Source organism: Microtus oregoni, unplaced genomic scaffold (assembly GCF_018167655.1).
Source record: "Microtus oregoni isolate MIOR12 unplaced genomic scaffold, Mior012 000050F_ref0000143, whole genome shotgun sequence".
NCBI classification, from domain to species: domain Eukaryota; kingdom Metazoa; phylum Chordata; class Mammalia; order Rodentia; family Cricetidae; genus Microtus; species Microtus oregoni.
This window is the reverse complement of record NW_024543256.1, coordinates 6,126,523-6,137,757: the sequence shown is the minus strand read 5'-3', so window position 1 is coordinate 6,137,757 and position 11,235 is coordinate 6,126,523.

Here is an 11,235-nt window from a genome sequence, read left to right as displayed (position 1 = left end):
CAATCGTTACTCTTTCTGCTTTCTTGCTGTGATCCAATGTTTATAGTAGTCTCATGCTCTTTCTGTGTCAGCTATGAGACAAATCTACCATGATGCTTTCTCTTCCACAATGAACTGATCTCAAACTCTAAGCTAGAATAAACCTATCTTTTATTTGGAAATTTCATCAGAACAAGGGAGAAAGTAGGTAATACATCTCCCTTTTCTTTACGTATGTGTTTAAATTAGAAAACATCCATCTATTTTGTGGTTATTAATTGGTAAAGTTTATACAAAAATATGAATACATGATTTATTCAATTTAGCTACTTGAGTTTCAATATATTTAATCACATCTCTACCACCCTCCGTATTCTTTTGTATAATGAAATTAAAATCTCAAGCAATTAAACATACTTATTCTTTAGTGCATTGAAATTTATATCCTTATTGAAACTGAAATTGTCATATTTTGTCAATTGGGGCTTCTTTATGGTGTCTTTAAATCTCTTTTAAAGTAGCGTACGTAATCACAGATACCTTCTTTTCCATCTGGCATCTCAAGATGTACTAGGCTTTTTCTTTTTTATTTCCTGTCTCAGATTTGGATTTATTTACTTTTAACAAGAAGTTATGCCATCTTTGAATAAAAAGCTGTACTTCTATTTTACAACTGAGTATACTAAGGACACTTTTATCTTGGATTGACCATTGCTTTTAATCTTAAAAACGTAAAGTTAATATACATAAACAAATGACTGGTTTAATAGATAAATGTATAAATGATGGTTCTATAGTCACTGAAGCTTCCTTCACCTGTCTTCTAGTTTATACCTGCTAACACGTATTCTTTTATAAACATATGTGTTCATTTTGTTCATATCTACTTTTTAATTTCTTCTTCCTTTTAGATACTGGCAAGGATAATCCATGCTGTCATGTATAGAATTCATTAATTCTATTTCTATATGACCTTTGACTGTACTCATGTATCCTCACATTCTAAAATGTAGACTGTGTGTGCATGCATATATACATATGTTTGTGCACATACGTGTATGCATGCATGCATTTGTCGGGGGGGTTCTGTGACATGAAGGGTGACTATTGGAAGGAGAATGAATAAGATGGGACCCAGTTAGGTGGTGAAAGAAATAAGACAATGTTCAGTAATATACGTATGAAAATGTCATAATAAAAAAATCAGTGAAAGAGAGACAGAGATAGAGACAGCGGGAATAAGAGAAATAACAATTTAAAGGGGAAAGCTTTACTTTGCCTTACATTTTCTAATGGTTCAACCCATGATCACTTGGCCACATAGTCTTGCGCAGATGTCCTGTCAATAACAGTACATGAAGGATCAAATGTACCACCTCATATCTATCAGGCAAAAGGGTGGTGATAAGAAGGAGCCAGAACAAAATACAGCCACAAAGTTCAATACCTAATGATCTACTTCATTCAAGTAATGCTGATTCCTTTCATCACCTTCCCTCCAATAATGACATATTATGATTCCATGTGGAAATTCATCCATTTATAAAGTCATTGACCTCATAATCTAAAATCCTTTGGAAACATTCTTGCAGGTATACCCAGAGATGTAGTTTCAATCAAGTTCAGGCTCAAAATTAACCATAAGAGATGGGCATGTATATATTATCATGCTGATCTATATCTGTGTATTCTACATGATTTATTGACATTTACCTTAAATCAGTAAATACTTATTGACCAAAATATACTAAATCTTGCTGATAATGGTAAGGGTCTATGGCATTTTAACTATGACTTATTATGGTTCTAAATCCTCCTGGCTCTTTATGACAGATATTTCTCTGAAGGTGAATGTGTCCAAGAATGTAGTGATCTCTTGCTCCTAGTTCTCAGTTAAGGGTTATTTCATCTAAGAAGTTCAAGCAGTCAGCATTTTTAATTTCTCCTTATTACTTGTGAAGAAACTAGATGCTACATGAACACAATGGGCATGTTTGGGAATTCCTTATCCATTAGGTCTTCACTCATACGGTCGAAATTCTACACAGGGAGAAACAAGACCACCAGAGGTTACCACCATGTCCAAAATCTGAATAGTTGCCTAGAAATGTTTTTACATGAAACAAAAAATTTAATAAAGACTATGCCTTGCAATCATCCATAAGTGAGCTGCTTGAAAATAATCAAGATTTTAGTAAGCAAGTTAGAAAAGACTGTTCACACCATGTTAACCTACAGACTACAGCATGGGCTTTTCATGAGGACTTAGAGCATTAGAAGTACAAGTAGCAAAGAATCTTTTGTGGTAAGAATAAATTTAAAACATTCTCCTCAATAATTAAATTTGCAAAAGCTTAAGTACAATTGGACAAAACTGTGAGATGATCTAGAATCCACAATAACATCACTACAATAAAACAGTTAGGTAAGCCTAATAATTAGGTTTTATCAAGGAGGAAAGGGTAGTCTAAAATATAGCACCACAGTAAACAGCAAGCAGTGAAAATGCAGAGTTGTGAAGCCCAGTCTCAACGGATACAACTAGAAAACACTCCCAAATCTAATGTTCATGGACCATTGCAGGAGAGGGGGCAGAAAAAAATAAGAACCAGAGGGTTTGTATCTCCTAGGAATATCAGAAGTTACACATGTAGAGTGCCACTAACATGACTGCTCAAATATGAACAGAATGAGGACACCAATGTGCATACCAAAGTGTATGGGAAAAAAATCATCAGGATGCCTCAAATCTATACAAAGCACAACAAGAATCTGAGTAAAGCTAGGAGCAGGAGAGGGTCCTCTCCAAAGGAGTACACTATTTGTTATACCATGCCAAATTTTAAATCCTGAAAATATACATGCAAAAGATACACACACACACACACACACACACACACACACACGTAATAACAACTGGTGAAAAAAGAGGTCATGGATTTGAAGGACAGAATGTTGAAGTGTATAGCAGGATTTAAATGAAGAAAAGGAAAAGGAGAAATATTATAATTATACTCTCAATAATGTTCTTTTAATGTCAAATATCTGAAAAATAGGTAAAACTGTTATTCTAGAGTACTTTAATGTAATATCTAAAGCCATAAAGTAATTTACAAATCACATGTGTAAATATTCACGACCATGGCTTATCCAGTAGATTTATTTTGAAAAAGTTATTATCTTATTTGATGTATATGGAGTTTTTGCCTACATTCATGTCTGCATGCCACATGCATACATGGTGACTGCACAGGCCAGAATAGGAAGTCAGATCACCTGGAACTGGAGTTACAAATGGTTGTGAGCCACTTCCATGGGGGTACTGTGAATAAAACCCCGATCCTCTGGAAGAGCAGCCAGTGCTCTTAACTGATGAGCCATCATCCTTCCTGCCCATGAACAGATTGTTTTCTATGTGCATACTGAATCCCAAGCAACAAAAGTCAAATGAATATAACTAGACCTCTTCAGCATTCAAAGTGTGAGCTGAGGATATATTTCAGTGATAGAGCATGGGACTAACATGCACAAGACCCTGGGTTTACTTTGCTGAGCTGCAAACAGAAATTATTAAAAAAGGAAAGAATAAGAAGAGAATTAAATGTACCTGTTATTCAAATGTAAGACTCAAGAATATAAGAAAAATAATGCACATATTAAAGTGTTTGGAGCTAGGGAGAGAACTCAGTATATATTACCACATGCTGTTTTAGTGTGAAGACTATTAATTCTCTAGCACATTCAATGCCAGCACTGGGCAGAGGAGGCAGGAACATTACTGGGGTTTGCTGGGTAAAAACCTACTGCCAAATTCAGTGAGTGAAATACTGTATCACAAGTTAATGAACGTGGAGAGTGATCAAACTAGATACCTGATGTCCTCTTCTACACATACACACACACACACACACACACACACTTGTATAAACCATATATAAAAAATTAAATAACATTTAAAAATTGTATGTGGCAAGAATATCAAATGTAGATCCAGAGTATTCAAATAACATAATTCAATGTTATAAAGTCAACTCAATTATAAAATGAAATATATATATAGAAAAATCTATGCAGCGATGCTGTACATCATTAGTAAAAAAAATGCAAATTAAAAGCCCAAAGAGCTACTTCACATTCATTAGGCTGTCTATACTAAAAGAGGAAAATAACAAGTGTTGACATGGATACAGAGAAATTGGAACTATCATATACTGCTGGTGGGAATGCAAAATAGAACAACTGCTATGAAAACAGTCTGTTAGATCCTCTGAAGGGACACTTAAGTTTCCATATGATACTTTAATTTTATTCTTAGGTACTTATCAGGAAAATGAAATCTATATGTCCATGCAAATACTTGTATTGGACAGTAGCAAGCATCATCATTCATGTCAGCCAAAAGTAAAACCAACGCAAATGTCTTTCAACAGGAGAATGGACAAAGTGAGGCATAGCCTTCCAGTGGAAATAGTCTTTGGCTAAATAAGCAACGAATACAGGCTACAACATAGATGAGTTTTGAAAACAGGAAATAAAGTTTTGAAAACAGGGAAAAAAATAAGAGACTGTATATGTATGATTACATTTACATGAAATTTCCATAAAAATGAATCTATATAGACAAAAACATAAATTGCTGGTTGCCTGTGACTAACTGGATATATTGGATGACAGAGGGATCAAACCTAAACTATTACAGAGTGGGGGTGTTGGTGGTGGAAATGTTCTGTAATTAGATGAAGTGTGGTTTATATAACCAAAAATGAAATAAAGATGTATTGAATTATGCCCTTTAGAATTTTATGGCAGGTAAACATCTCCATAAAGCCATTAGCAAAGTATAATAAATCATTGATCATGACAATGTATGATCTTTAGTAAGACTGTTTTTATAATATTTCACAATGACATTTTAAATAATACAAATGCCTATTTATTCTTTCTCTTTTCATGAAGACAAGTATTGTATGACTTCCTTCATACATTCATAAAAAGAATTAATTTACTTACTTGAAAATTACTGTTGACAGGCTGTAATGCAATGATTTGAACATATTCAATATGTTGAGGAAGTCTGAGTTAAATTCTAACTAGTTCTCAAAGTATATAATTATGTTGGCAAGTAGCAGCTGAATTCTAAAGGCTATTTAGCTGTAAACAAATCCTAATCTGCATTGAAAAGGCTGTGAATCTAGATTCACATCTCACCTCTGAAACAGAAGCATTTTCTCAGGGTAAGGTAACTAGGAGAAACGAATTATGAATTTACTACTAATAAACTTACTTGATACAGCTAAAATATTTACTACCTAGCTGGAATTACTCAGTTTTAGAACTTTTCATGTGTTCATGTAATAAGATACATGTTTAAAAGATTAGAATGAGGTGTGGAAAAATGGTTCAACAGCTAAGAGGGCATATGGCCTTTCCAGAAACATTGGTTTCCACTACCCATCTTAGGGAGACCAAAATAACCAATGTCCTCTTCTGGCTTCCCTAGGAATGTGCACTCTCATAACATCCCCACACATAGACACAGACACCACAGACACATAAACATAATTAAAAAGAAAAGAAATTCTTAAAAACAGCAAGTACAAAATCAACAGGTCTGATTGCCTGTATCAAAATAGAAGCAGAATTTAGCAATCTTTAATAAAAATAAATAATAATAATAATAATAATAATAATAATAATAGACAAGTTTAAAGAGTTGTCTACCTTTCAGATATGCCAATTTTATTTTCCAAAGTTAGTCCAACAACCCTGGAGAGACTTAGAGAAACTGTTTGCTTGAGGCAACTAGCTCTAAATCAATGTTTCAGGTCAATCAATGTCTTGGGTGCTTTTTAAATAACAAACCAACTTATTTTGACACCAGAAAAAAACTGACTTTTGCCAACTTTCTTCTTTTAATTAACACTTGTCACTTTAACTCCACCTTTCAAAAATCTCTGATTCTTGTACATGACTTGCTTTGGTCCCTTAGGGTTTCATTAGCAATGTCACTATGCCCTATCCATTTCTGCATTTCCAAAAAGGTAATGAAATCTACAGAAGAGAAAAATAAAAATTTAATCATTCACAAATTTTCACTGTATATATTTCTTCGTGTTCCACACAGTTTAAAATGTGTCATAGTTGGTGTTTGCTTGTTTTCATTTTGTTTTAGAATATTCATGTTTTTCTGGAAATTTAACAGTCTTTGAAAAACAAATCTACCAACCTCTCAGATACAACCTAAAGAGAATCTTTGTCAGGCTGTCACAGGATAGATTGCACAGCTGGACTGTTGTATTGTTTTGGAATAGTAAACCATTACTATAGGCTGTCCCCAGTAAATTGAAGACAAGTAAATCAATTGTTTGTTGTGCAATGTATCCAAAGTTTGTCTAAGTTATTTTTTCTTTTCATTGAATTGTGGAAGTTATCTAATTTTCTTGGTGGTTTGTAGAATTACATGCAAACATATGCACATACATATTTATACATGTATATAAACTGTTTGAGTTCCATGGAATTATCCTTGTATCTTTTGCAAGTTTTGCTTTCAATTATATGTATACACCGTTGATTGTGTTTTATAATGCCAGCAATTTGCTGTCATGTGGAAGAAACACTTCCACATATAAAACTGAGTTTCTGGGTGTGAGTATGTGCATGTTAGTATAGGTATATACATAAGCCAGAGGTATCAGAACACCCAGGACTCTTGGAGTGAGAGTGGTGTGGTGTGGGTGATCAACCTCTGAGCTAACGCTCCTATTTTATTTTGGAAAGTTTAATAAATGTATCAAATAACCTTTATCCTTGTAACTTATATTTTCCCCTATCAAGAACAATCTCATATATTTGAGGTTGTTTAAAATATTATGTGTGTTAAAAACAGACTTGATTGGAAAAATTACAAATTTAAGTTCAGCATGATGAAAACATCTATTTCATCATCTTTTTATTTCAACAAAAATTATGTTTTTTTTCTCATTTTTTGTTTTGTTTAGGAAACTGTGAAAAATCATTATATCAATAACTCTATTTTCTATAATTCAAAAATTTCTGTACAAGCTCAATCTTCCAAATATCATGCTAGTTAATATCTTCTAAATGGTATTTTTCATTAATGACAAATGTATTTGACATGCAAATAATATTTTCTTCATTGTTTTGGTATTGCTTTTAGGAATAAATCTCATGTTGAAATTATAAGAACTAATGGTTTGAATCAGATCTTCCAACAAATTTTATTTTTGCCCTCCCTGTGTCTTGTTCCTTTTGAGTCTCTGTGACACTTAACTTTGGCTGTGGAGTGTCTCCAGTGATCACCTTCCAGGGCACACGTTGTGCTTGTTTCCTAGGTTATGATAGCTTCTCTTCACAGCTTTCCCTGCAGTTATTGAGGCCAAAGTAGAATTCTGCATCATCTGTCACCACCTTTCACCATGCAGCATGGTTTTTTGAGTGGCTGTCAACCATCATGCAGTAATGCATGAGACAAATTCACATCTTATCGTATAGATTAAAACAGACTTCTTGAAAGATATTTAGAAACCAGGGTTATTGTAGGGAAATATGCATCTTATCTATCCTTTCATTTTGAAACTGAACCATGTCTGACCACAATTCAAAAATTAATCATTTTTTCCAAGTTAGTGTAGCTCTCCTAATGTTTCTGAAAGTACATCCTGTGCATTGCAATCACTCATCCAGTTCCTTATAGAAATGCAGACAGTAAATCCATCCCAACACATGAATGACATGTGCTTCTGAGTTTTAGAATATCCTAAGGAGAAGAAATGAGAAAAATCTCAGATTAGCACAGTTTAAGTCAGGTATCTCTCTTTGTGTGTAGCAATTAGCTGGCAGATAGACGAAGGATACTTCCACATTTAGAAATGATCTTCTCTCAATACTCAGCAGTAAGGAAGAGTAGTTTTATTTGGAAAGAATGAAAGATTAAAATAACAAGAAAACAATGGATGACATCTTGGAATATATTATAGTTAGCTTTAGGTGCCAGGTTCACTAGCTTTAACTTTATTCAGCAAATAAAGGAAAATCATTTTAAAAATTGTATTAGAAACATCACTTCAAAAGCAATTTAAGATTAATCTGCCACTATTAAATAAATAGAATTTGAATAAGGAAGAACTAAAACAACAGTTTTCAAGCATCTTTGTCTTAAAGGTCATTTACTTATATATTCATAATTTTAAAAGACAGATTCATAATGCCCAGGCTAGCTTCTAACTTGCTATGTAGCTAAGGTTGGCCTAGAACATAATATCCTCCTCCCACTACTTCTTGAGAACTGTCAATACAAGAACATGCCACAAGGCAAGCTCCAAGAAGTATTTGTAATCAGAGATTCAAAATGCAGTTTTGGAGGATAAAGAAGTTTTAGTGGTATTCATATCTCTTTTAGACAAACTGAGTTAATTTTCCAGAACTCAGAGCAGACACAACTGTAATAACTCCAGCATATCTCGTGCCTTCTGCTGGCCTCTGCTTGGCCTGCACTCACTCATATGGCACCTACACACACACACATTCACACCCACACCCACACACATGTAAAAACAGAAATTTTTAAAATGGAATTTCTCAGAGTTTTCAGAATCAGAGACTAATTCATAAATGCACTTCAGAAAATGATTATTTATGAGTGGTCCTTAAAATGTTAATTACATTCTGTGAGATTTGAGAATTTCTGCTCTGGTTTGTCTTCTTTCTATTATTTTAATTTATTTTTTAAAGTTTTTTATTTTATTTTTGAGATTGTAATATGAACACAATATTTCTCCCTTCCTTTTATTTTCTCCAAACTCTCCTCTATACCCTTAATACTCCCTTTCGGATGCATGGTCTTTTTCCATTAATTGTTAGTGTGTGTCTGTATGTGTGTGTGTTTGTGCACACCTGTACACATGCATGTGCGTACAATCATGTGTGTATATGTGTACACATACATATGCATTTCTAAATATAAACTGCTTAGTAATGTTACTTGTATGTCTGTTTTCAGGAATAATCATTTGGTAATGGATAACCAATTGGTATCTTCTCTGGGGAAGATTAATTCTCCACTTCTGAATATCTTTAATTGCCTGCAGCTCCTATACAGTGTTGAGGACTCCTAGGAGTCTTCCACTTTGGCCTGTGTTTTGATAAACAAGAGTCATGTGTTGCTGAATGGTTCGTGGTAGACATCAGAACACAGGCTGCAGATAATGCAGAAGACAATGCTCAGGTCCATCCCACAATTGCCATTCAGAAATTCAGGGGAACTAATACTAAGGTCAATCTGAGGGCCTAGTTATACAAAATCAAAACAAAACAAAAACCCCAAACCCTGTGCTTCTAAATCTTTTCAAACATTTAATGAATGTATAATGTGCTTTGTGTGATTACAGACTAAATCAAACAAGGTACTTAGTTGGTTTGACTCAGAATTACCTAATTCAATATGAAGTTTCTTTTTTCTATTGATTTCTCCCTCCTAGAAGAGTCAATTTTTGTATGTTTTAGTTGATATATAAGAAACAATTTCTACGGTGTATCAGTTTCCTTTCCAGTGCTGTGTCAAGAAATTTTTTTTAGAGAATAAAAGGCTTATTTTGGTTTGTTCTTCGAGAGGGATAGAGTCTCTGTTATCTAGGTTTAGCAACTTGAGAAAAACCTAGATATATCTGGGAAAAGGAAATCTCTCCTAAGGGACTGACGTCTCAAATTGTCCAATAGGAATGTCTGTGGGACATTTTTTTTTGATTGTTGATTAATGTGTGAAGGCCCAGGATGTTTCACTCCAGAACAGGTAGTCCTGGGAGGTAAAAAAAATTGATAGCTGAATAAGAGCCTGGGAGAAAGTCAGTAAGCAGTTGTCTTCATTGGTTCCAGTCTCAGCTCCTGAATGTCTTCCAGCGGTGCCATTTCTCACTTATGAACTGGGATAGAATGTGTAAGCCAAAAGGAAACAAAAAGGTTTTTTCTCCAAGTGTCCCATGTCAAACATCTATGAAAAACAAAACAAGACAGAGTCCACAATGGAAAGCAAAACATATCTATAGGCAGAAAGGACCTGGTGACAGGAACGGAAATCTGGTTGATCACATATCATCCACAGTCAAGAAGCAGAAATTAAGAACAAGTAGGACTAGGATGTAGAATGCAAAGCTTCCAATAACCCCCATGCCATATTTCGTCCAGCGTTGTTCCAGCTCCTAAATGTTCTATAACTTTCCCAAACAGTACCATCAACTGGGAAAGCAAATGTTCAGACATGTGAAACTATGAGAGTGATTTTATTCAATGTACAACACATGGTATTGTATATACTAGCATGTGGGTTTTAGTTGTTAACTGTCTCCATTCATCAGTGAATAGCACCATCAAATCATGAAATTAAGTTATACTAAGCCAGAGATAGTGCTTTTGATTAGTGTTCAGTGGTGGCAACCTTTCCAGCCTAGCATTAAAATGTAGTTGCTAATTATGTCTTTGTTATATTTTGACTTAAAACTCTGTATGTTAGATATATTTATGCCTCCTTTTGCAACACAGTATCTGCTTGTATGTTGTGCAAATGTTTCCCTGCACTTACTTTTCAAGTGTTTCTCAGAGCAGATGTTCCCCCAACTGTACTTTCTTCCTCTTTTAAAAGCATTTTTTTATACACAAACAACAGATTGCTCTTCGGCTGTCCTTTAGATTTAAGAAGAAAAAAAATCATCACTCCAGATGTTTGTTCCTTTCTCTGTACCCCAAGATTCTTAGCAAAAAAATTATAAAGGAAGATCATCCTTCCTCCTCCTTATTCCCTGCCTCCTTAATTTTGTATCATAAAAATTGCCTTTTAAAACTTTTCTAGAATTATTTTTATAGATTTTTTGAAACAAATTTCCTTCTCACAGTATCTGCATTAGATTAAAATATATTGCTCAGAGATTCAGAAAGAGAATTTTTTGTCTAAAGATCAACCAATGGAATAGTTCCTCATTATTCAGACTAATTAGGGATAATTGTGACTGCTGTTATACACCAAGTGAGTTCTTTAGATCGTTAAGAACTATAATAAAAGTCAAAATATAGGTGTCAAATACTGTACTTTACCTACCTATTTTACATTATTATAATATTTAAGCAGTTATTGTCATGTATCAATTTACTTTTAAATATCAATTTACAAAGTGTTCTACATGTACTATCTCATTTAATGCCAAAAGTATTAGTTTCTTCTCCTGTTGCTGTGATAAAATACTC